This window comes from Prionailurus viverrinus, chromosome D1 (genome assembly GCF_022837055.1).
Source record: "Prionailurus viverrinus isolate Anna chromosome D1, UM_Priviv_1.0, whole genome shotgun sequence".
NCBI classification, from domain to species: domain Eukaryota; kingdom Metazoa; phylum Chordata; class Mammalia; order Carnivora; family Felidae; genus Prionailurus; species Prionailurus viverrinus.
In genome coordinates, this window is record NC_062570.1 from 11,065,445 (window position 1) to 11,092,105 (window position 26,661).

Genomic DNA, 26,661 nt, shown 5'->3' on the forward strand with positions numbered 1-26,661 from the left:
CGCATAGTCTTCCTCCAGCAAATCCTCTCCTGCTCCAGTATTCTCTGATGACCCACTACACTTGTGTAGGCACCAGGCCCTATTATTTCTGAACTCTCACATTTATGCCCTTTTTTCCAATTCTAATATCACTGCCTTTATTCAGACCCAAGCCTTTGCTCTTCTCTGTTAATTACAGCAATAGCATCCTCATTGCTTTCCGTTCTTTGAGTCTTGTCTCCACCCGCACTGTTCCTTTACACACGACAGTGCTGTCTTGCTAAAACACAAATCTGATTATGTCAGTGTTAGGTTCCTTCAATAGTTTTTCTCCTCTGAAGAGTAAAGCTCAGGCTCTTTGGAATTGAGTCCCAGTGTCCTACCTCCTGTCCTCGTACCCTCCTCTGTGCACCTGTCCTTCCACGGTTTCTTTATTTTAAAATTTTAAATGTTTATTTATTTTTAAAGAGAGAGTGGGGGGAGGGGAAGAAAGAGAGGGATAGAGAGAATCCCAAGCAGGCTCTGTGCTGTGTGGGGCTCAATCCCATGAACCATGAGATCATGACTTGAGTTGGAAGCTTAACTGAGCCACCCAGGTGCCCCCTTCCACAGTTTCTTGACTGCACCTTCTGTTACCTATCCAGGTCCCTCTCCATGGTCTTTGCTCTTCCTGATGTTTCTCCATCCTCCAACAATGACTCACTCTCAGGTCTCACTCACATACTTGCTGGAATGTACCTCCCTAACACATGGAAAATTTAATATTTGTTGAGTGAATGAATAAATGCTTGAAAAATTCTTATTCTTCCTTTAAGATTTGGCTCTGTCATCACTTTCCTTAGAAAGGCTTCCCGTCTCACCCCAGTAAGAGTCAGTGTCTTCCTTTCTTGCATAATAGCATCCAGGTTCCTTCTTGTAGATTGTTCCAAAGTCATCTTAGTATACTTAATTGGCAACTCTTTATCCACCATAAACTGTGAGCTCCTTGAGGATAGGGGCAGTGACTTGGTTTTTTGTGCGTCCCCAAAGGCAGAGAAAAGAATAGATCCTGGGGACGCCGGGGTGGTTCAGTCTGTTAAGCGTCCAACTTCAGCTCAGGTCATGATCTCATGTTTTTGTGGATTCAAGTACCACCTGGGGCTCTGTGCTGACAGGTCAGAGCCTGGAGCCTGCTTCAGATTCTGTATCTCCTTCTCTCTCTCTGCCCCTCCCCTGCTCGTGCTTGCTCCCTCACTCGCTCACTTGCTCTCTCTCAAAAATAAATAAAAACGTTAAAAAAAAAAAGAATAGATCCTAAACAAATGCTTACTGACATGAGATGAACCAAACCAGTACCTCTACAATGGAACATTCCCCAGAGTGTTTCGTTTGGCTCAAATGCATGGTTTTTGGGTCAAAGTATGTATGAAATGGCAGGAAGGAGAGCATCTGACTTCAGTGAGGGAGGGTCCAGTGGGCTGTTCTCTTGGAGAGAGCAAAGAACAAAAGGGCTTCCACTTTGTTGTTCTTAATAATGTGTCAGCAGCAATCAGGATTTAACAACAGTAGTTAGAATGGGTCCTCTTGTGTTCTGTATCCAAACTGGGGAAAATACACAAACACAACAGCAGAAATCAGTGCAGTTCCTCCTCTGTTTCCTATTTAACTGTGCCAGCAAGCAGCCCATTGATGCTAATTGCATTGGGGGGAGGAGGAGTGTGGTGGGTAGAGGGCCTTCCTGGTACCAGGGAAAGGTGAAATAGTGCCATAAGAAAAGCCTGAACTACAAGCTTATATCAACATTTATACTCTTTCTAGGACAGGTAACGGGCACATGAAGAGACAGCGGAAGCAGTTCTGGGCCAACCAAAAAAGATCTCAACCCAGGGTAAGTCTTATACGAGGAAAAGCCTGTCCTTTGCTGATGCTCAAAACATATGTGACTTGAAATTGTTTGTTCATTCATGTTAAGGGGACTGAGTTCCCACTGGCCAATCTCATGTTGGGAAACCCAATCCCTACTCAGGAAAGCTTTATAAAGGTGGAGGAGGGGGGAGAGGGAGGGGGAGAAGAACTCATGCTAGCTGTCTTGTTTGTTTGCTTCTTAACCTCCCTTGGTTGAGGTTACCAAGAGGGTGCACACTGGCTCTGCTCAGAACAATTCTGCTGCTGCCAAACCCATCAACCTTTACTTGCCATCTCTCAGTAAGGAATACTAATGCCAAATAGATGAGCTGTGTCCTGGAGCCAGTGACATCCCAGGAGGGAGTGGTAGCATCAGGAGATGGGAGGAGAAGATGGGAACAAGACACTTTAGGGAATCTAGTGGCCTCCAGAAAATGGAAGCTCTGAAAGTATTAACTTCTCAGTGTGGCACCTGAGACATCCTTGTGTGTTTTCTAGAACATTTTGGAGTATTCACTGGAGGTATTTCATCCAGCAGCGAGAGTCTTTTGGAGTCAGAGCACTGAAAGCCCTAAGCAGATGTTCCTTTGCTCCTCTCATTTATTACATACACTTCCTTTGGACCACTACCCATGGAATGGGCAATATTAGTTATCCATCAGGATGATTATTAGCTTGTTTTCCTCTATCAAGCTCAACCATAATGTTTTTACTTTTTTCCTTGGAGTCTACCCATACAACGAACAGCTGGGCTGTGTGAGGGCTGAGAGCTCACACTGGGGATGCTTGTTGCTGAGGGTGTGGGGCTTGGTGTAGGGACACCTGGGGGATGGTCATGTGGCACACTGGAAGGGCCTCTGCTGCAATTTGGTGTCAAGATGTCTACCAGTAGGTCAGCTCCACTCATGAAATAAACCCCCATCAGTCCACATTTCAGCAAATGAGATCTCAAATAACCATTTTAACATAGTTCATTAAAAAGATATAAACCAACAAGTTACAAAGCCATTATCAGGCATCATTCAGGAAAGAACAGTTCAAAATATAATCAGTAAGTCGTCTTTACCTCCTTGTAGAATCTTAGGATAACTCAATACTTCTAATCAGAGACACACACACAGAGTACTATATATGGCTTTTTGTTACTGTTTTGTATTTTATTTGATAACTTGTCTATGTAGTCACATGGTACCTGCAAGCTAATCTGAGTAAATAGATAATCTCAAATAGAAAAATATTTGATCCATCCTACACCTTATTGCCATCCCCCTCTCTTGCTCATCCCCTTGTATCTTACTAAGAACTGTGTAAGACCCTTCCTCCATATACAGGTTGCCATTAGTAATGTCCAGTTGGTACAATAGTACCCACCTCCTGGAGGCAGTTGGCTGGACCACACTAGGCACCCAAGGCCAAACTGGTCCCATTAGATCCCTTTCTGGATTTCTTTTCTTTCTTTTTTAAACAACTTTTTTGAAGTATAATTGATAAACAAAAACGTGTGCATATTTAATGCATACAATTTGATGCACTTGGACATATGCATACACCTCTGAAACCATGACCACAATCACGGTAATAAATACATCCATCACCTCCAAAAGCTTCCTCCTGCCCTTTTAGGTTTTTGTTTTTGTTTGTCTTGTGGTAGGAGCATTTAACATGAGATCTGTCCTCTTAAGAATTGTTGTAAGTGCACCATACATTATTGTTAACTACAGGCACTGTGTTAGGAAACAGACCTCTAGAACTCATTCTGGTACATAACTGGAACTTTATACCCGTGAACAACTCCCCGTTTGCCACCCCACACCCCCTGGCAGCCACCATTCTAATCCCTGCTTCTATGAGTGTGACTGGTTTAGAGACCTCATATAAGTGGAAAACATGCAGTGTTTGTCCTTACAAACATGAGCAGGTTATTTCACTTAGCATAACATCCTCCTGGGCCATCCTTGTTGTTGTGTGGGACAGGATTTCTTTCTTTTTAAAGACTGATGATATTCTGTGTATGTACAGACCAGATTTTCTTTCTCCATTGATCCTTCAGTGGACCTTTTGGTTGTTTTTATGTCTTGGCTATTGTGAATAATTGATAAAAGGTTAATATCCAAAAAAATATAAAGAACTCCTACCATTCAGAACAGAACACCAAATAACCCCATTTAAGAATAGATCTTGGGGGTGCCTGGGTGGCTCAGTCGGTTGAGCATCCAACTTCGGCTCAGGTCATGATCTCACGATCATGATCACGTGGTTTGTGGTTTGAGCCCCCCGTCGGGCTCTGTGCTGACAGCTCACAGCTCAGAGTCTGGAGCCTGCTTTGGGTTCTCTGTCTCCTTTTCTTTCTGCTCCTCCCCCACTCATGCTCTTTCTCTGTCTTTCAAAAATAAATAAGTTAAAAAAAAAAACCTAAAAAAAAGTGATCTTGAATTGACATTTTTCCAGTGAAGACCTACAAATGACCAACAGAAATATATGAAAAGATGCTCAACATCACTAATCATCAGCAAAATGCAAATCAAAACCACAATAAGATATCATCTCACATCCATGAGGATGATTATTATACAAAACAGATAACAAGCATTGGTGAGGACGTAGAGAAATTGCAGCTTTTGTGGACTGTTGGTAAGAATGTAAAATGGTGCACCTGACTTGAAAAACAGTATGGTGGTTCTTGAAAAAATTAAAAATAGAACTACCATATGATATAGTAATCTCACTTCTGAGTTTATATCCAAGAGAATAGAAATCAATATCTCAAAGAGATATCTGCATTGCCATGTTTGTTGCAGCAGTATTAGCCTTTCTTGGATTTCTATAACAGAAACTGAGGAAGAAAAGGCAATCTTTTTCCTAGTGTAAAGAAAAGAAAATGTGAACAGAGTTTGAAAATACAAAAGATCCTATCAGAAGATACAGAGAAGACTCTTGTCTTCACCAACGAAAAACTTGTTTTCATTTCTTGAGATGAGAATGGAACTCATGAAGTATTCCAATGGCTGGTGGCACATTTTTGCCAAATATATGAGATCTTTGAGCCCAGGCTTTTATTAACAGTGACCCCAAGCTCATCTAAGCACCCAGCACTGTATTAAATGTTTATTAAAAGAACATTAGCACACATGGCCCTCTGACTTGATGTGGCAATCTGCCAACCATCTTGTTCCAATGAATCTGTCTCTTGACTAAGGCAGATGTAGCTATATCAGTGATCAATATGATGATTATGGTCAGTAAAGCTGACCAACAGCCTTAATAGGTCACGGCTCTTATTTTGGCTCACTTCCACTCTTTTTAAGTGGAAAGACAACACCCGGTACAACGGAGGCTGAGGAAAGCCTGAGGGGTCTGACACACCTGGGTTCCTTTCACAAGAATGGACATGCCCATTCATGACGAGGCCTAGAGGACATCAGAGACATGAGTCATGATGAGTTGTACTAGGGACACACTGCATTTTCCACAAGGTGCTGTTTGTGGGATGGATTGTAAAAATGAGCCCAATCATGCCCTTTCCTGAGTTTATGCCTTTGCAACATGACTCTGTACTTCCTCCCATGAAGAAGTGGAGTCTATTTGCCTCTGCTCAAATCTCGTTTTGGCCCAAAGAATGTGGCCACAGTGATAGTATGTCAGCTCTGAGCCTGGACATAAGGGGTCTTTACACTTTAACTTGCCCTTTTGGAACTTTGAAATAACATGTAAACACATCCAGGCTAGCCTGCTGGAGGATGCAAGGCCATGTGAAGGAAGGTCCATTTGTCCCAGCCATGGCCATCCCAGATCAACCCCCCACACATGAGAGAGAGACCAGCCAAGGTCATCAGAGTTGTCAACCTGACCTCCAGATGACTTCTAGCACTTTAGTGAACCCAGCTGAGAACAGAAGAACCACCCAATTGATAAGTACACTCATGAGCCAGAATAAATGCTTAACTGGCTTAAGCGGCTAAGTTTTAGGGTGGTTTGTTAGGCACAAATAGATAGCTGAGACACTGCTTAAAAATGCTAGAGTCAGATAACAGACTCCATGAAAACACCTACTACACCTTCCTTAAATCCCAGTGTAGCACACGGTCAGAGGGGAGTGCCTCAACTTCTATAGCACCTTGATCCCATTAGATGCCATAGCTGCTCCCATAGGAAAAGTAAAGCCGTGTCTCTGTTGCCTTCTGATCTTCACATTTGCCTGTCTCTGCACCTACACCTTTCTTCTGGGAACAGAATGTCAGTCCTGCAGTGTTTTACACTCAAACTTCATCAGTTCTCACTGACACACTAGGAGGTTCTGCCAGGCTTTACTCGGCACCCAGTCACATGACTCCCTCCAGGTTGCCCTTTGGGAGCTGTCTCATTTTATATGTCCTCACTGCTTTCTCTTGCCACTCTTTCCTCTGTCACAGTATTTATTCCACTCTGGTACATTCCCTGCTCAGACTTTCCCACTGGACTGGAGGCTTCACGAAGACAGTGAGCACGTTTTCCTGGCCCATCATTAAATCTTCAGTGGCCCATCATTAAAATCTTTAAATCTTCATTAAATCTTCAAAAAACACAGGGCTTGGCACATAGTAGGCACTCAGCAAGTATCTGTGGAGTGAATAAATGAGCAAATGGCTGCAGGCCACTTCCAATCTTGCCTCCTCTCCCTGTTTGCCTTTCATCCTGTCCTCTCTCATACTTCCTGCTGTCACTTCAAACCTTGAATCCTGCTTCCCATTGAGATCCTTAGGTGTAGGGCTCTAAGTAATACTCTTGGCTTGGAAGACAAATAACACCTTGTATTACAGAATAATTTCTGTCAAAATCAGCTAATATAAGAGAGCAAAAGTTTTGGTAGTTATAAGTGTAAGCTCCACGGGCGCCTGGGTGGCTCAGTCAGTTAAGCAACTGACTTCAGTTCAGGTCATGATCTCACTGTTCATGAGTTCAAGCCCCGTGTCGGGCTCTGTGCTGACAGCTGGGAGCCTGGAGCCTGCTTCGGACTCCGTCTCCCTTTCTCTCTGCCTCTCCCCCACTTGCGTGCTTGCTCGCTCTCTCTCTCTCAAAAATAAATAAGCATTAAAAGAAAATTAAAAGTGTAAGCTCCAATTGCTGAATAAATGAGGTGACACTCAATGTCTCTGTACAGTGGGTAGCACATGGTGCGGGTTCTTAATTCATGTTAGTTACAGCAAGCTGGAGGCAAGCAACTGGGTACCATCCTACCCAGTACTCAGTGCTTAGTACTGTCCTGGGTGCTGTAGGGCAGACAACAACCCAGTACTCAGTGCTCAGTGCTATTCTGGGTGCTGTGGGGAGACACAACCCAGTACTCAGTGCTCAGTGCTCTGAGGCAGACACAGGACACAATGCAAACAGGCAAAGTCCATGTTAAGCCAGGACCCAAGGGTGAGAGCTCTGTTGCACTCAACATCCATTCACAGTGACAGGACAAGCTTTCATGGGAACCAATTTCTGTCCCACAGTCTGTTGACTTTTAAAATCCTTTTCAACTGTGTTACAGAATATTTAGATGCCTTCTCATAACATTCTCTGATTGTATAAGCCCTCATCTCCATGAAATAGGAATGAAATTTCTAGCTGCCTCAGGTATCTGAAAGGGCAAAATTCAAATTCCCTGACTTAACAAGAAATAGACTTTGTTTTATGCAAAAACACAAAAGCCCGTCCCTGCACAGTCATGGTATGGTATCCCTGAGGTGTGTTTATTCAATTTTATTTGCCTATCTGCGGTTCAATTTTCATGGGTTTTATTTACTTTTTTGCAAGGTCCAAAATCTTTCTGAGATACACCTTAATGAAGAGTAGTGAACCACTTAAAAGGTTTATAAGATGCTCCAGTAATGGGAATTAGAAGTCATTATCTTCAGTGAAGGCAGCAAATGGTTGTCTGAATTGAGTTGATTTTGGTGATACATATTATAATGGAACAAATTACTAATGAAGTGCTAAATTACTGGAAACATCCCTGTTACTTATTAAACACTTTGGTTAATTGGGCCAGGAAAAATAAAGAGTTGAAGTGCATTTTAATACCTTTTTTGAGGCTAGGTCAGAAGTGAGCAGATACGAAAACCTGAAGCCCAGCCCAGACACAGGCTTCCGACCGCCCTTGAGAGAAGCTCCTGGGAGGAGCTGCTGACCTTCCAAGTTCTAAACAGATCTTGCACTATGAGCACTCTTTTCTCTCAAAAAATTGGTGGCACTGGCCCATAATCCAAAGTCAGTACCAGTTGGTCTTTAATGAACACTGAAAAATGCATCTGGAAATGAAGGAAAAGGACCTTGGGGAGGGAAAATGTGGAAATACAATACAGGAGCATGTTTAATGTATTGTGTGTTGTGAAGATTCCTGCTTTTTAGAGTGTGACCTAGTTGAGAAGCAAGGATGCTACAGATTCCACCCTTCTCTACTTCCCTCCCTGTGTTCTCTGTTTTGTAACTTGATTCTGGAAACTGGCTTCCCATTCTGTTACCTGTGCCCAAGTCCTTCTTTTGATACCCAGCCTGTGCTTCTGGGTTCTAAGATCAGGACCCTGACTTCATCTGGCTGTTAGGATCCTCAGGGATTGACCTCTCAAATCCCAGCAGCTTGTGATAGATAAGTTTATGGGCCACGGGATGCTCAGATATCTGGTTAAACGTTATTTCTGGGTGTGTCTGTGAGGGTGTTTCTGGAAGAGATTAGCATTTGAATTGGTGAACTGAGCGAAGCAGATGGCCCTCCCCTCTGTGGGTGGGCATCATCCAATCCATTGAGGGCCTGAAAAGAACAAAAAGGCAGAGGAAGGTTGAATTCGCTCTCTGCCTGACTCCTTGGTCTGGACCACAATCTTCTGCCCTGTGCACTCCTCCTTCTTGGGTCGTTAGACTCAGCCTGGAATCTGTACCGCTCGGCTCTCTGACTCAAGCTTTCAAACTACAGCACCTGCTTTCCTGGAACTCCAGCCTGCAGACGGCAGATAGTGGGACTTCTCAGCTTCCATAATTGAGTGAGCCAATACCTTATAATAAATGTCTTTCTAGATGCAGAGGTAGAGATAAAGGCACAAATATAGATGTACTGTTGGTCCCGTTTCTCTGCAGAACCCTGACTGATATAGAGCCCTTGTGCCTCCTGATGAGTTTACCTGATGCCACCTCCTTGAATACCTCTCCTCTTGGCTTCCTGAAGGTTGTCTGTTCCTGGTTTCTCTGCTGTGGCTCTATGCTGCACGGCTAATACTCTTCCATCTCCTCCTGTGCATGCCCCCGATGTTGACAACCAGAGATTCCCCCAGGTCCCAGCTTCTGTCTGCTGCACCGTATCCACTTCGATATCAGTGGATGGGTTTGTCTCCTGCTCTCTACCCACCCACAGCCCCCCTGTGACCATTGGATTTCAGGTCCCAGCCACTGGACAGTATACAGGACACAAATGCAGAGTCAGATGGTCATGATTCCAGTCCAGAAACTGCCAGTAACTATCTGTGTGACTGGAATAATCCACTTCACCTCTCTGAACCTCCTTTTTCTCAGCCATTTTCCAAATCTATTTACAAAGGGCTACTAAGTGTCAGAAATTCAAGAGGTAAAGAAGGCCAGGTCCTTGCCCTCAGAGAGCTCGTTTGAGCTAGGGAAACAGTCTTGTAAATAAATAATTACAAAAAAATTGTGAAAGAGGTGCTAAGAACGACAGAGTCAAAATGTTATGAAAATACTGAGAACAAAGCAGTGAACTCTCTGGTAGAAGGAAACGCGCAAAGAGTGTACTGAAGAGGTGTTTGAGCAAACCTTAGGGATGAGCTTGTATTTACCAAGGAGTCGAGAGCCTTCAAGGCAGAGAAAATAATGTATGCAAAGGCAGAGGTACAAGAACTGTAGGAGAAATGCTAGAAACTAAGCATAACTTAGAATGACTGTAAGAGGGGACAAGTGGCCGGCAATGAGGTCAGGATGCAGGAAGGAGCTGAATAATCAGAGCCTTTTATGTCGGGTTGAGGAGGTTGCATTTTTGCCTATAGACAATGAGGAACCATCACAGGCTTTTTAAACAGGAAAGTTGCCTGAGCTCATCAATGTGTGTAGGATAACTCCAACCTGTCTATGGAGAATGGGTTGGAGAGGCAGGAGATGGAAGTAGGGAGGTCAGGGAGAAGGATGCGACCGGGCAGGTAAGACATAGAACGTAGTGGCAGTGCAAGAGGTAGAGGAGTCATACAGTGAAGAATTTGAAGAGCTCAGTGATTAATTTTAGATGTGGGAATGTGTAGGAGAAGCAGATGTCAGGTCACCCCCAAAGATTCTGGTTTGGATACACTGATAGTGATAGAAAGACACAGAGGGAAGGCTGAGTGGGGGAATCAGTAGAGACTACTGATTTTTGCTTTGGACCAGTCGTGTTGGAGGCACCTAAGAGGCAGCCATGTGCAGGTGCCATGGCAGGAAGACAGCTGCTTCAGAGCTGAGAGGTCTGAGTTAGTGACACACCCGTGAGAGCCATCCGTAGAGGTGATGAGCACATGAGGTCAGCCAAATAGAATGCACCCAGTAAAAAGAGAAGAGGGCCAAGGACAGAGCTTGGGGACAAAGCTGCATTTAAAAACCTGGTGAAAGAACCATCAAGATACTGAGTAGGAGATGTCAGGAAACTCAGAGAACTAAAGAAGGGGTCACCGGGGCGCCTGGGTGGCACAGTCGGTTAAGCGTCTGACTTCAGCCAGGTCACGATCTTGCGGTCCGTGAGTTCGAGCCCCGCGTCGGGCTCTGGGCTGATGGCTCAGAGCCTGGAGCCTGTTTCCGATTCTGTGTCTCCCTCTCTCTCTGCCCTTCCCCCGTTCATGCTCTGTCTCTCTCTGTCCCAAAAATAAATAAACGTTGAAAAAAAAAATTAAAAAAAAAAAAAAGAAGGGGTCACCAAAGCCAGGAGAGGAGAGTTGCCCAGAGGAGCTGCAAGTGACATCAGAGGGGTGAAAATGTAAGCACTAACTGGGAAAGCGTTCATTGGTTTGGGCAACTGAAGGGTTATTGATGACTTTGCAATGAGCCGTTTCCAGAAATGATACGTAAGAGCTGGATTACAGAAAGATGAAGGACAGGGAGAGGGGATGTAGGCTACTTTTTAATCTGTTTGGCAATGATGGGAAGGTGCAAGCTAAGGACGTGGCTGGTAAACCACGCAAAGTAACTGGAAACTTGAAGTGGAAGAGATTGTAAGCACGTGTGCAGCAAGGGGCTTGGACTAGGTGGTCCCTGAGATTCCTCTTAACATTCTTGTCCTTTGGTTCCAATGACCATGTCTAAGAACATGGGGAAGTAGTCTCGGGCTCCTTGGGGATTTCCTGTTGTGCTGGAAATCTGACCTGGCATCGTGAAGGATGTGGTTATTAGGGCTTTCTGCCTGCCTGCCTGCCTGCCTGCCTGCCTGTCCTGCCCTCCCCAGTCCAGGGCTCTCTGATGAGCTCCGAGCAGGAGTGATGCTTGGGGAGAGCTCACTAGGCTCCAGAGGCACCCAGACCACCCCAGATTTGCAACCTGCATTTCCAATCCAATCAGCCCTTCTCCTCCAGCTTTTACAAATGAAGGTTCCCCCCATCGTGAGAATCACCTAAACTATTGCTTGGTATTCCTTGCAAGGTCCTGGGAGCCAGAGAAACCATGCCTGGAGCCAATTGAAAAGGAAGAAAGCAGAAAGAATCAGTGAGAGAGGGAAGAGAAGAGGAAGGCTCTTGCAGACCTCATTTGCTTCTCTCCTAGGGATCTGATGCATCAGATCTCACATTAGTTAGCTCGGTAGCTTTTTTCTCCGTTTGGTTTAATATTCTCAAGGGAAAACCAAGTTGAACGTGAGCAACAGAAGACTTAAGCACTCTATTTTAATCCTTGAGCAACATATTTCTGAAATAATTTTCAGAAGGCGTTTAGACTTTCAGGAGGAAAAATCTTATCTTCAGTGAATTACTATTTATTGAGGCTTTAATAAATGTTTGTGTGTTTTTTTGCTGGCAGGCTGCTTTTTGTAGCCCATTAAAGTGAAGTTTATCTTTAGAAGAGGAAAAGCACCAAGTCTGGTTTTTCAACCCGGGTAGAAACGGGTAGAAACCTCCACATGACCAGTTTTAATCTCACCTGCAGAGGTGGGTTTTGCTACTTAATGATATATTTTGGAAATGGATGTGACACCAAAGTTGGTCCGTAAATAGAGCTCAGAGTGAAGGGAATAAAAATCACAAATTAGATTCACTTGCTGCATTAGGTAGCAGGAAGTTTCCAATCTTCATCCAATTTATGCCACAGAGGATCAAGCAGTGATTCTAGAACCTGCCTTCTCGGGGAGGACAGCTGGGGTAAGCTCAGTCTGTTGTGTGTTTGCTTGTTTTCTCTGTCCAGTCATGTGAAGGAAGTTGGCTGGGAGTTTTTCCCTTTGTTATTGTTGCCTAAGACACAATTGGTACATTATACTGGAGCCTTTTGAAAAGCCGGTGTACGGCTCAATTGCTTGATTTCCATTGTGCTGGAATGGGACACGGTGTAGCCTTAGGGGGCAAGAGATCCTCTCCAGTGGCATGGGAGAGGGGTTGCTGTCTATGGAATTTTTAGAGAGTATGCCAAAATCTGCACAGGCCACACACAATTCTCAGGGGCCTTTGGACTGTTTTCATGCAAAGAATTACCCTTGGCTCTTGATAACGCAGCGTCTGAAATCCCACCATGGGGAATTTAATGTGGGAAGTGATGAGCTGGGGAATCTGTCTTCCTATATGTTTCTGAGCCTATAAGAAGGAAGGTAGGGATGACAGGCCCCAAATGCAGCTTCTATCATTCTGTGTCTTGATGTTACAGACAGAGCACGGGCTTCTAAGTCAAAAAGATCTGGACTTAAATCTTGTCGGTGACACTGACCAGCTATGTGGCAGAGACTACCCAGTCCAGCTCACTCATCTGTAAAATGGAGGAGAGCACGACCCAGCTCGCAGAATGGCAAAAGAGATGATATAAAACAGTTCAAGTGAGTTTCCATGAGCAAATATTTGTGGAGCACCCATCACGCATCAGGCACAGATCTGGACACATAGAATGGAGCAGTGATCGACACTGGTACATAGAGACAAGACATGGTGTGACCAGCAGACCAGTCGGGGCCTCATGCTTTGCTTCTAGAAATCCATTATCTTTCTCCCCAAATCATTGGACTCAACCATCAAAACTTACTGAAAGCGGTACAATTACAAAAATGTAGCAGGACTGCCAGCACTTCATAGGAATCTGTAACCTGGTCTCCGTGTTTGGGACTGACAGCAGCCAGGACCCACAGCCATTAGCTAAAGGATGGGGTGCACTGTTAGGGTGCACAGTTGCAGAAAGGGCCACCCCAAGGGCAGGATGAGTCTGAGTGTTTAGAACTCCACTAGCAAAGGAAATTATGCATTGTTAATAATAATAATGGAGTAATTTACAACAGAGACCACCATGTGGGAGGGAAAAAGGTACCCTCTACATCTGCTCATATGCCTGTAAGAAATCAGGCTGCCATTTGTCACCCTCAATACCATTGAGTCACAACACCTGGGATTGCCCGCCTCATGTAACAGACACAACAGCCAGGTTTATGTCCCAAGCGCTGTGCTAGATCCCAGGGATATAGCAATTACATTAACACAGTTCCTCACCCTTGACAAGTTTATGATCTAGAACAGAGGTTGCAAAACTTTTTCTTGAAAGGGCCAGGTAGGAAATATTTTAGGCACTGTGGGCCACGTAGTTTCTGTTATAACTATTCACAAAACACAGCTGTAGATAATATATGAATTACAATGCACAGTTTCTTTACAAAAAGAAGTGACAGGCCATCTCTGGTCCATGGTTTGCTGACCCCTGACTTAGAGGGAATGACAGATATGTAACCAGAGAGTGTCAACAAAACATGGAAAATGCCATGATAGCAGGGAATGGGCACCTAACCTAGCCTGTGACTTTCAGATAAGACTTTTTATTTCGGACCTTGTATCTGCAACCGCACGTGCACATTGCTCATTTCTTTGCCCTTTTGCAAAGAGCAGATCTTCCAAGGACAACTACCTCCCAACTCAGGAGGCTACTGCCAAAGTTCAGGGTGGGGGACCCAAACTTGAATAATGATTTTAGCAGCAGACTGGAGAGGAAGACTTGAGATAGCAGCTAAAATGGATAGGACGCAGTGACAGAATATGGAGAAGGAGGGAATGAAGGATACCTTGGCCGGTTACCATGTTTCTGAGTAGGGTGATTGGGCAAGTATTCACCAAGAAAGGAAAGTGAGGAGGAGCCTGATTTTACAGTAAGAGGATAGGTTTTCTTTGGTTGTGGGAAATGGAAATGGAAGTACCTAACGGGTGTTTAGACATCCCTGAGTCCTGAGGCTTTCCTGTGAACTATTAATAGAGATCCATACCTGATCGCCCTGTCCCCTGCCTTGTCCCTCTCAAATCCAGCCTTACTCAGTGGCTACAACGTTCTACCTCAAATGCCAGACTGACTGTGGTACTCCCCAGTTCAGTGCTCTTGAGTGGCTTTCCATGTGCTGTGGGATAAAGTTTCAATTCCTTCACTTGGCCTGAGAGGTTCTCCAAACTTGGCCAACCTCTCCAGCCTTCTCTGTGACCACCCCCTGCCTCCTGGGAGCTCCTCCATGAGAAGTCAAGACCTTACGCAGGCCAGGCTGGGGGATTTGTTAACCCAGTGCAGATAAGGACTCAGACTTTGTCCCTGGAGGACTGGGACTTTCTCTATTGGCAGAGGAATTAGGATGGGTATCCTCTCTGGTGGAGGAGCAGGATCTCAGTTTCAGCCCAGGAGTCACTAGCAAGACTGCAAACCTCAGCTGGCATTTCTTCCAACTGGTTTTCACAGTCACAGCCTTTCATCAACATGCCCTGAATCCTCAACTTTTCCGGAACTCACAGTAGAAAGGAGAGCACGGTCAGGAGGGAGGCCTCCTTCCCCATTCTGTCCTCCCATTAGCCATGCCTGGTGAACTCCCAGTACCAGGGAAATAAAAACCAGCTCCTCCTCCTACTAACTCCAGGGACCCCATTAAACCCAAACTGCCTAGTATTCACATCACTGCTTCTGAAAAAGGAACAGGATCGATTTTCCTTGGCTGGGGAGCAGAAGCTGGCAGTTTAGAGCTGAAGTTTAGACCCATCAGACATCTCTTCAGAAGAGGATTCACTCTCTGTGAGGCTCCTGGCATTTATAGCTGATGCTTAGGTTGTCAAAACAGTGGTAAGGGGCGAAGCAGCTCCTCAAAGATTATAGGTCAAAGAAACAAAAAGGAAAGTTTTTGGAGAAGCTTTTATAGAAAGGATCATCACTGACAACAGGCTTGTTTCTAGTTGAGCAGACACAGAGTTGGGGAAAAAAAGTTTCCAGCTGTCTGTGGAATATTTCAGCCTTTATTTTGCATGCAGGGAGGATTTGCCTTCTTACCTGCTGGGTTGGGTTACCAGCAGTATGTGAGAAAGGGTGATTTCAGACCATCTTTCGTGGTTCAGTAAACTGCAATCTTTCCCTTCTGGGCTAATGATTCTAAAGAACCTTTACCTTTCCCGTTTGCTCAACATTCAGTGACTTTGCAGATTGGGAGTGGTGCCCTCCACCCCAGTGAAAGCAGCCGGCTTTGCCCCAGCACCCATGCTGTGTTTTCTCCAAGGTGTATGCCTTTCCAGAGTATCTTTTATCCAGCCTTGAAAGGTACTACCCGCCCACGAGTCGAGCCCCAGGAGAAATCTGTCTGGATCAAAATATCTGCTTTGCTTTTATTCCCAAGCCCGCTTTTGCCTTCCCCTCCCCCCCCCCCCCGTGACAACTGTGACCCACTGCCCCCCAAACACTGCTGTCCCCAGGTCATATGTGACACTTGGTGAGATTTATTTCTCTGCACACATTAGCAAAGATTTTAAAGTTCATGTCCCAGAACTTATTTTCTTACGGAGACTAATAAACACTTTTTAAACCCTCTAAATTGCCCGAATACATATCAAAGAATTTGCTTATAGCCTCAGTGGCCCTGTGGGTAGCTAGCGATCTCAAAGCTTGCAAGAGGAAACAGCACAACTAGACGCTCAGGCTTTGGCCTCCACACCTCAGTCCAGTCCTGTTCTGCTCCCTGACGCTATTCCTTCACTGTCCTTTCTTCTGCTTCTTTTCCTGTGCTCTTGTGCTTGTATGGAAAAGTCCAGGCAACAAGAGAAGGACTTTTGCTACAGGGATTGCTAGTGCCATTGCCTGGATTATTAATTATTGTTGATAGTGAAACATGGGTTTCGGCAATTGGTGCAGAGTAGTTACTTACACTCCATTGTAGGCTCTCACTTAACTGTGAAAGTATTTGTAATAAAGCTAATAATGAGTGAATGGCAGACATTATCAAAAAGGAGATTTTATTCTTAAGATGGTTAACACACAGTCTCTCTCCCCCATCCCTGCCACCCCTTCCTCCTTTCTTTCCTTACTTTAATCCTTTTTTTTTTTTTTTTTTTAACATACCTAAAGTGCACTAACCATCTCTTTGTTTACTCACGCCCCCTTTTGGGTGAAATGCTCTGGCCTTCCCTGAACTTCTTCACCTAGGCTGCAGTAGTGATGCATTGAGCTTAAATCCTTCCCCTCATTCATGTATAAGGCCCTAGGCTGTCACAGTAGAGCAGTCCTGAGCACAGGTTAGCAAGCAGAGCCTCACAGTGGCTCATGGGTGGCCCACACTGGACCTTGGAGGCTGAGACTGGAACCCTTGGATCCCATGTTTGGGAAGTGAACATGTCAAGCTTGTTAGGAATTACCATGCATGACACCAGACTGTAGAATTTCAAGGCAAGTTCTAGGAGTATGAACCCAGGGAAAGATGCACGGTTGAGCTGGGAGGACCACCTGGCAAATGTCCCTGTACCCCCTTCTGCTAAGATCTCACCTGATGCTTTGAGTAGCCGCTAAGGATACTGAGGGAAGGTGCTAGAAGGGTATGGTTTGCAGAACCCCTTGAGTCACTTTCACCCTCCCTCCCACTTCTCCTTTACCCTCCCTTCCTGAGGAAGGTGCTGCGGATGAGCGCTGGTGCCCAAGAACAAAACTTAACCTGAGTACCCCATCTCTCCAGCCTCCCTAACGATCCAAGTCAAGAAAATCATTGCAATTTATAACCCCTCCCTTGTGGTACTGCCAAGCCTTTCTCTAGAAGGCTGTTTTGTATTCCCTCTCGACCTCAGCCCGCAGTGTTTTCCTTTGCATATTAAAGGATGAAAATCGAGGTGATGGACACATTCTCTCAGCACCAGGGAGTCAGCTGCCAAGGTTTTCTGGTGGACTCCACCTCTTCCTATGACCTTTTATTGCCAGTCTGGTCTTCACAGGGAGAATGCGAGAGAGTACATATGTTTCCCTCATTCTCTTCTCTTCTGATGATGAATCACCTGGGAAGTGACCAGGAAAAAAGAAAGGGAAAGTCACAAGCAAGTGGGTCCAAAGTACTGTTGATTTTACAAGATTTTAATGCCGCGCTGGACAGAGGGAACAAATTGTGTTTTATATTTAACTGCAGCAGGAGACTTTATGCTTAATAGGTTTTTTAATATAGTTTGACCTAGTACTGTCAAGAGAAAAACTACATTTGTTCCCGCCTTACACTCAGGACATGATTTCTGCAGATAAATAATTTGTAATGCAGTTTCTATTACTAAGACAGTGTTTCACACATCTGTTTTATGTTTCATTAATGGTACAACAAATGAAACCATCAACCATCCTGCTTCTCTGTATTAATTCAACCTATAAGAAAAATGTGTGAAGACTCTAGACAGTAAGGCCGATTACTGTGTCAGGGAAATCTACTAGTTTACTTATGGATCTGCGATGGTTGCCAAAGCACAAATCACCGTCCTGGCAAATGGCGATCCAATTTACCGTTTAAATCAAGAACTAGTGCCGTGGTCTAATCCACAGCGGGGCAGTTTAGAACCCATTAAGTCCTAATTTAACTTAATCTCCAGTACCCTACTGATGGTGAATAAGTCAGTTGGAATTCCAAGCCCCAGTGGGAGAGACGTGTTGGAAAGAAAGTGGTGGATGGGACTCTCCACCCTTCTTAAGAAGGGGGCAATCTTGAGTTGCCCCAAAGAGACTATGTTGTCTTCTGTAGTGGTAAATTGGAGAGGAGCACTTTATTGCGTCTCTCGTATTAGACCAGTATTATAAAAGACATTCACAAAAGCGGGTGGGAAGTTCAGGTTCAGTTGGCTTGAGGTATAAAGGAAGTCAAAGGCTGATCAGCCATTTAGTTCTGAATTTAGTACAGCCTTGACCACTGTCCTTCACATCCCTCAAGGTTTTGATGCCCGTGAGGTGCTCTGTAGACCATTTCTTTTGCATCTGTGTTCTGATAGTAACAATGTGTTTATATTAGGAAGGTCCTATCCCTCCCTTGGGTTTCCCTTCTAGCTAACACATATGCCTGTAGAGGAGTTAGCTCAAGTTATGGAGCATTCTGGTTTGGGCTTAAGGGACATAGTTCTGCAGAGAGTATCTCAAGCCCACCCACTTTACTGGTTCCCTTTCCTTCAGTTCTGTTGAATAGTGCCTTTCATGACTCTTACTGCTGGTCTCCAACATCCGAAATGTCTTTATCTATGGTATTTGCCACCCACTGACGCCCTGCATACTCTTTTATCTTAGAACATTTTATAAGGTCCTTTTGTGTTTGGGGTACGGAAGAAGTCAGAGTTGGAATTTTTGCTTCGTTGCATTGGCAGTGCAAAGACTGTGTTCTGTGATGCATAGCATGTTCATGTGGGATGACATATGTATGTTTTAGCAGTAACTCAGATGGCAAGATATTGGGAGAACCCTGCTCTAGATGGGGTGTTAAGTGTTGGCCTACCAGAGCCATGTAACATGATATACTAAGGAACACAAAAGAGGGGCATCTGCTAACCTTGCCTGGCTGATGGTGATCAGGAAATGTTTCAGTGGAATAAAAATTTTTTAAATGACAGTTGACCAAACTAAGAAGCATTAAGCATGGGAGGATAGATGGAGACAAAGATGACAGCATAAGAGAAACAGGGAAGAAGTGACAGGAGAGGCAGGGGAGCACTGGAGTCTAAAGTTCAGGCAAGGAATGGCAGGCATTACTCCTGGAAGACTGGAAGGGGCAGGTTCCTGCAGGTTTTGTGAGCCATGGCAGGAAATATGTACCTTCTTCAGTAGGTAATGGGGTAATACTGAGGGGCTGGTGCAGGAGAGTGACAGGCACAGTCTGGTTTTACCATATGGAGGAATGACAATCAGGCTGGTGTATTCAGTAGTCTAGGTAAGAGGTAAGGAGGGCCCAGACAGTGGGACTAGGGGATAGATAGAGGAAAGAGAATCAGATTATTTAAGAGGGTGGGGTCCCCAGTAGGCCAGGAGGACAGGTACTTGGAACAGGCAAGGGACATGGATACACCCTCTTGTAACAGATCACTGAAAGGACAGAGGTGAGACTCCAGGGACTGCATTAGCCAGTGCCTGGATCAGTGCAGAAACAAAGAGGACCTAGAGCCCATGCTCTTTGCCCATTGCCCCTGAGTTGGAGCTGGTCCTAAATTGAGGTGAACTGATGGTCTGGCAGGTGGTGATGCCAGCAGGTCTGGGGTGGAAAGTGAGGGAGGCCAAAGGCAGAAGAATCAGGCAGGAGCCACAAATCTAGGAATGGGGCTGCAGATGTCCTGTCACCTTCCACCCCCTCACAGCTCTGAGAACCCTGCAAAGTAGCCTCTGTGTACTGAATCTGTTCAACCTGCCCCTCTCAACAAAGGACACAGGTTGGGGCTCACACGCCCTCACATCCCACTGAGGAAGTCCTGTGCAAAGGGGGGAGAGGTCACGTTGTAGCACCAGCAGGTGATCCAGATCGAACTTTTCCAGAGACAAAAGGGACTTGACTGATAATATCCCCAAATCCACGAGGATGGTTCTTCTTTTCTTTCTTTCGCTGAAGAATAGGTGGGGAGCAGGGGGCAACACAAAGAAGACATTGATGTGGCTCATGTTTATGGAAATTACAGTCTATGGGGGGGGGAGATAAGGTAGGCAGGGAAAGAGCATAAAACATGTGTTCCTGACCCACTTGTGAGGCAGTGCTATAGACATTCCAAGGAAGGAACGGTGAATTTCCTGCTGTGGACATCATAAAGGTCCAGTGGAACAAGTGGCATTCAACTGGACCTTGATGTGTAGAGAGGACTGACCACCCAAGTGGAAGGAAAGGTCCAGAAAAGTCTCAGACACAGCGAAGTTCAAGTAATGCTGAACAGATTGACTTGTTAACTGTGAAGGGCATAAAAGGAAGCTGAGGGCTGAACGGTGGGCCCAGAGGACCTTAAATATCAGACCCACAGTGTGTACTTGATTCCATCAGCTCCAGAAAGCTGGTGGGTCATGTTGAGAAAGGTAAGGTATTTTCAGAAAGTATCTGGTGGAAACTGATGTTTTGCTCGTGATGTGGCTCTAAATCTTGAGAAATGCCCCACTTCTCAATTTTTCCTGCTGTTGTAAATGCAAATAGTCCTTTCAAGCTTGCAAAAACCAAGTTCTGCTCTAAATGTAGTGAGCTATTGACTGACTTAAGTTTTTCCTTTTTTCTTTCACAGAAATGCTTATTGTGCTTAGCTGATAAGTCTAAAGGGACATGGGCCCAGCAGGTCCCAATATGAGCCATATTTGGGGACATAGAGCATTTGTGGAAATGGAGCTTAATAATATAGATAAAGAACTCTTGTGCAAGAAGCACAATGAAATATTCATCCCATCATAAGAGTTAGAGTAAAAAAATAGAAGTACCCCAGGGATAACCTGGAATCACAGAGAAATGTTAACGATCCACAGTCTTAAAATAGAACACCCCAAAGGTGACAGCCATCCTATGAGAAGGGGCAAAAGGAAAGGGACATGGGATAGAGATTCCTAATACTTGGTAACAAAGCCCCAGCTGTCCCTGGGATTAGAGACAACCACCAAGGTCAGGCATGGGTTTCAAAACAGATGCAAGGAAGATGAGGACAGTTATTCCCCCCAAGATCCGATAAAAACAGGAAATTATGCTTTCCTTCTTAGATTTCTCCTCTCCTTTATTGGTTGGAATTGCCTTCATTGAGCATTTAGATCCTTTTGTGTCTGTTGAGGTTATTAAAGCCTCTATTTTTGTCCAAACTTTTTTTTATTTATTCTGTCCTTTCTCTCTAGTTAGTCTTCATGCTTGTAAACTGGTGTCCCCCAAGCCTTCTTGGTGTGTAGACACATAAGATGTCTCATTAACCCAAATAGTTTAAGACATCCTGTTCCCATGAGCCTCAAGCCCTCCTTTCTAAGAATCATGTCCTCACGGACTTCTCTGTCAGCCTGTCACATGCCACTTGTTGCTGGCCCACCCAGTCAATATTCTCTGCACAGGCAGTGACTTCAGGAAGTCATGCCGTTGCAAGGACTAATTAGACTTTTCCTGAGGATGAAGATGTTCAGGCCAGTGGTGCTGGTTCCCTAAGTGATTCCCAAGCTTCCAGTCCTCAAGGTCCCAGAGAGGTGCAGGGTAGCCCCGCACAGCAGAAATCATGGCCTTCCAGGGCGCCATGCCTCTCTTTTCCACCAGGCCTGTGTAGCATTGCTTATGCCCATATCACACCATTTTCCTTCAGCTTCTATCTCTCCTGCTTTGTACCCAAGGGATAAAATAGGGACTAGATGCCATCCTATCCCCTGCATTGTTACCTGTCTACCATCTCTTTATCTTATATCCTAGCTCAAAAAACATTGAACAACGAATACATGAAAAGTTAAAAAAAAAAAACAACTACATATATTCACACTAAAATACTTTCTTCCCCCTTCATCTACCAAAACACAAATGCTCTCGTACATAGCAGCTCATGCAAATAATCAAGGAACATATGCCTTCCAGCCCCATAAATAGCCAACTTGAAATTTCATGTGGGGCTCACCTAGCCATCCCCTGCTACACGTTAAACAGATCCCCTCCCACTTTGTCATAATGCTGGTTGTACATAGTCATTTATAGCCTAAAGCCACTTTTCACAATTGGCACTACTCTGGTGTCAACTGTTGAAATCTGTTTGCCAAAACACTGCCTCGTACGAGGCTCTAGTTTGTTGTCGAAGCACTGCTCTTTGTCGTGAAAGGACAGTTTACCATTTTGGGCCAAGAACTGGATTTATAAGTGTTTATGTAGCAATTTGTAAAATAGCATTTTAAGATGACTTCTGCGTCTATGTTGTTAGGACAATATTTGCCTGCCGCAGAATGATGAATTGGAAAAAGCATGAGCTTTGGTGTCAGATAGACACAGGTTTGAATCCCAGCTTTGCCATTTACTGTCTGTGCGAATTTAACTTATCTTGAGTCTCAGTTGTGAAAAAGAGCCAGTAAAATATTGTCTTGAGGGTTCGATTAGATGACATATGTAAGGCTCTTAAAGAGACTTAGTAAATCGTGGCTACTATTAGTTATTATTAAAACACCATTGCATTGCCCAAGACTGCAGGGAAAAAAAACATGTTTAAACACTTGGGATAAACCAAGGATGCTATATTCATGGCACCCATGCCACTTCTCCCTATTTCCACGCATGGAACAGACATCATTAATCAATAATCATACTTTTTCCCAATGAGGCTAAACTTGCCCTCAGAATCTTCAACACAGTGTTACAAGCAACCACCACTGCTATTTATTAAACAAATAAAAATACAACTTTTTAAGTATATGTATATCCCATGTAATGTTTGGGACATGCTTAAACTAAATATGTATACTAAAACTATTATACCAAGATAGTATTTGTTAGTTTTCTGCAATTTAAACCTTGTGTTTTATCTGGCAACTGCTGCTGTTTGCATGTTAGTTGAATCTGATTTGCCATCCCTGACCTCTACCTTAAACTTGACTTTGGGGGCACCTGGGTGGCTCAGTCAGTTCGGCATCTGACTTCAGCTCAGGTCATGATCTTGCAGTTCGTGGGTTCAAGCCCCATGTCGGGCTCTGTGCTGACAGCTCAGAGCCTGGAGCCTGCTTCAGATTCTTTATCTCTCTCTCTCTCTCTCTCTGCCTGTGTCTCTCTCTCCCCAAAATAAATAAATGTTAAACAGTTTTTAAAAACCCAACTTTGGGCTGTCAAATGATAAAGACTCAATTATAACTAGTTTGGGGGATTAAAAGTACTGTATTGGCATACATGGCTGGGAATTGTAGGGTGGGTCTAGCATCAGACACTGGATTCAAGAGCTCAATCAGTATATGAAGTCTCTGTCCCTCTCTCTGGCTTCAGACCTGCTTCCCTGTTGGCTTCTTTCAGCAGCCTGGTTCTCTCCACCCGGCAGGGAAGAAGTCTCCCCAGGAACAGATTTATTTATTCCCAACTGAACAACAAGGGAATTTCTTTTTCCCAACTTCTTTTTATCAATCCAGGCAATTCTGATTGGCCTCGCTTAGGTCTTGTGCTCACTTCTATAACCGTTGACATACAGAAGGGCATGGGTCATGGAGCATGGGTCTTTGTGTATTGGGGGGAGGAGGGGTTAGATTAAGGTACTTCAAAGGATAGTCCCACCAGCATCACCTGACATGGGAGAAGTACCATTCCCTAAAGAAGCAGGCTGTGCCAGGCAGAAAAAAACCTGACAGCGGTCCAATTCCATTCTGAATTGTCTGGGTGTTGTTGTTGTTGTTATTGTTTGGATTAGAGAAAGTCTTCAATATACAGGAAAGTCACAATCTGTAATTGAGATACAAATGTGCAATCAACTGTAGTAAGCCCAAGGTGTGAGGGCACTTCTGATGGCAAAAAGCCCAAGTGACGTCACACTAGCAAATGTCTTGTTGCACAAAAATGCCAAGAAAAATAGAGATTTTGTGAATGATTGACAGGGACAGTAAGAATTGCTGGCAAATGCTCCTTAGGGAAGCATTTTTGACTCAGTGTTGGTTTTTAAACAGTTCTGAAGCATGGAAAAATCCCATGTTTTTCTCACGCCTTTGAAGCTCCTGACTGTCAGCACCCAAAGGACTTAAAACAAGGTGCTTTAAAGAGTTCTTCTTCCTCCAGCGTTTGGAACTGTACAGTGTGGGGAGTAGAAGCAAGGCCATGTAGTGAGACCACCAGGGTTTGAATCCCAGCTCCACCACCTGCTGGCTTATGAACTTGGGCATGTTCTCTGATAAGGCAGGTCCAGCACTCCTGCAATGAGGTGAGCTGCCCTTGAGACAAGAGTCCTCTCCAGGACAGGAAGGGAAGGTTTGGGCAACAAGGTCCAAGAGCCAAAAAAGGTCTCCATAGAAAGGGCTTGGACAGGGAAGATGACACAAACTGAAAAGACCACCCATTTAAGAAAGTGAGCCCTTGCCACATCCATCCTCATCACCATATGGAATCCTAGGATCTTGTGGAATACTTTGTATACACACTATCTATAACAGAAGATCTCGAAGAGGGAGTTATTCAAAATGCTACAGGGAAACAGAAGGCATGGGGAAGAAGGGATAAGTCCTGAGGGTCTTGAATATATATTTGCCCCAAAAAAGTGACATCTAAGTCTGACACTGAAGGCTGAGTATGAATCCACCAAGCAGAACAGAGAGGCATCAGCCATGCAATCATGGAGGCATGAATATGCATGGTGACATCTCCCAACCTTTTTTGACTCTTAAACCCCACATGCTACATGCTCAAAGGCCCTCCTGCTCTGATTTGAAAGGGAAAATAGGTAAGTAATTTTATGTGTTGGTTTTCTCTAAAAAGTTAAGAATCAAAACAGACACCATTACCTTTTTCAATGACACAAATCTCCTGAGACATCATTATGAATCCCAGGAGAACCACTTGGGAGCTCTTAGACTCTGGCATGTCTGGACAGTGTGAGAAGTGTGGGTATACTAGACTAAACAGGGAGTGGGGGAGCATCAGGGAAGGAACCCACAAAAACAAAAGTACCTGGACTGCAAGCCCTTACATGCTGTGTAAGACTAATAACTTGTTTCTAAGAAATAGAATATGGCAAAGGTAATGGGATATCACTTCAGAGCTTGGGTTACTAAAAGACTGTGTCCTCTGTCTTGCAGGCCCTCTCTTGCCTTCTTGCTTGCTCCCTCTGATGGGAGCCAGCTGCCATGTCTGAGCCACACCAGGAAGAGGCCCACATCACAAGGAGCTGAAGAGGTGCTCCAGCCAGCAGCCCGGGGTGAGCTGAGGTCCTTAGTCCACCAGCCCATAGGCTACGAGTCTTCCCAATAACCACAAAAGTGAGTTTGGAAGCAGATCCTCCCTCAGTCAGACCTTCAGATGAGACTGTAGCCTGGCCAATGCCTTGACTCTAGCCTTCTGAGAGACCTTGTAGCAGAGGCATGTAACTTAGTTATATGCAGAGTGAGTTGGGGTAATTTGTCCCACAGCAATATACAACTAACACAGTCACTAACATTTATTAGCTCACACTCCCTTCCAAGCACTTTGTTCGTATTGTCCATGCGTTAGTGATCCCATGCATTCTTCAGGGGGAACTGTGTGAGGTACAGTAATGATCCCATTTTACAAATGAGCATCCTGAGGCTAAGCTGGGTTAAGGAACTCTTTCAAGGTCAAACAAGTACTAAGTGGTTGAGCTAGGATTCTAATTTTAATCTTTCTTACCCCAGAATGTTAATTCTGAGGCACTACACTTTATATTGTCTTAAATGCAGCAAAGGTCTGTGGAGGTAGTGGGATAGGAAGGAGGTGGGGAGTCGTGGGCTTCCAGAAAACCCCTCATTAAGTCTACAGAAAATTGGAGGAGAGTAACTAAGAGCTGATAATTTTATTTCACCTTTAAAGGCTGTTAAGCACAACATACTATAATGGAATTAGTGACCTTATTAAAACATTTACTCACACATTACTACTTGATAAAATTATGAGTTAATAAATCTTTTTATACCTACAAATGATACAACAAACCATTCGTCTGAAGGAGAATCATCTGCTTATACCGACTCTCTGGTTTATTTCAGAGGTACTGGGAGTCTTTAAAAAGCCAATCAGATTTGGGGAAGGAAGGGATCTTCTTAAGATTCCCAGTTCTCTGTAATCCAGAAGGACACCGCCAGATGCCCCTCATGCCAGCCCCACCACCCACCATTCCTCTGGCCCACCCACCATCTGTTCATCTGGCATAGTGCTGGGAATGCCCTCCTTAGCCAAAAATATCTTCACAGTTGCCTGGGGAGAATAGTAGGTTGGAGAGAAGTCCAGAAATGGAAGTGAGCAGAAGCAAAGGAAGATCGTCTGCCCTCCAGTTTTGCTGGTGCAATGTGAAACCTTTCAGGGAAGAACAGAAGGCTGGGCATGAAGGGGGGTGGGGGTGGTTCAAAGCACCTGGTAGCAGGTGCAGGTGTCCAGGAGAATGGGGGGGAAGGACAGAGCATGTCCAAGATGGCTTCACTAGCCTACAGATAGACATCTCCTTTCTCACTAGGCACATACCAGGTCTCCTGCTTGAGTCCCCTCAAAATCCCCTTTCTGCCACTACTCATCCATCCCTTTTCACCCTTCCATTTAGGAGCTCCTCCCTTCTCCTTAACCATCTCTAACAAAATGGCTGATAGAAAATTTCCCAGAGACACCCTGGAATTAGCCACATATTGTAAAAGGAAGGTAGAAGGAACTTTTGACTGACTAGGATAATTAGAGAGAAGGAGGTGTTGTTAAAACAAAACTAGTCCAAGTGTGGTACAAAATGTATGAGAATGTAAATTTTT

At 44.6% G+C, this 26,661-nt stretch overlaps 1 long non-coding RNA gene across 2 annotated transcripts in view; it reads left to right on the forward strand.

The window, feature by feature from the left end:
• LOC125176297 (uncharacterized) overlaps window positions 1-26,661 on the forward strand; it is a 509,320-nt gene that overhangs the window by 477,599 nt on the left and 5,060 nt on the right. For both annotated transcript variants that reach the window (XR_007156211.1, XR_007156210.1), the window contains 2 exons: window positions 1,777-1,846; window positions 24,991-25,109. This is a non-coding gene — a long non-coding RNA (uncharacterized LOC125176297). The remainder of the gene's footprint in view (window positions 1-1,776; window positions 1,847-24,990; window positions 25,110-26,661) is intronic.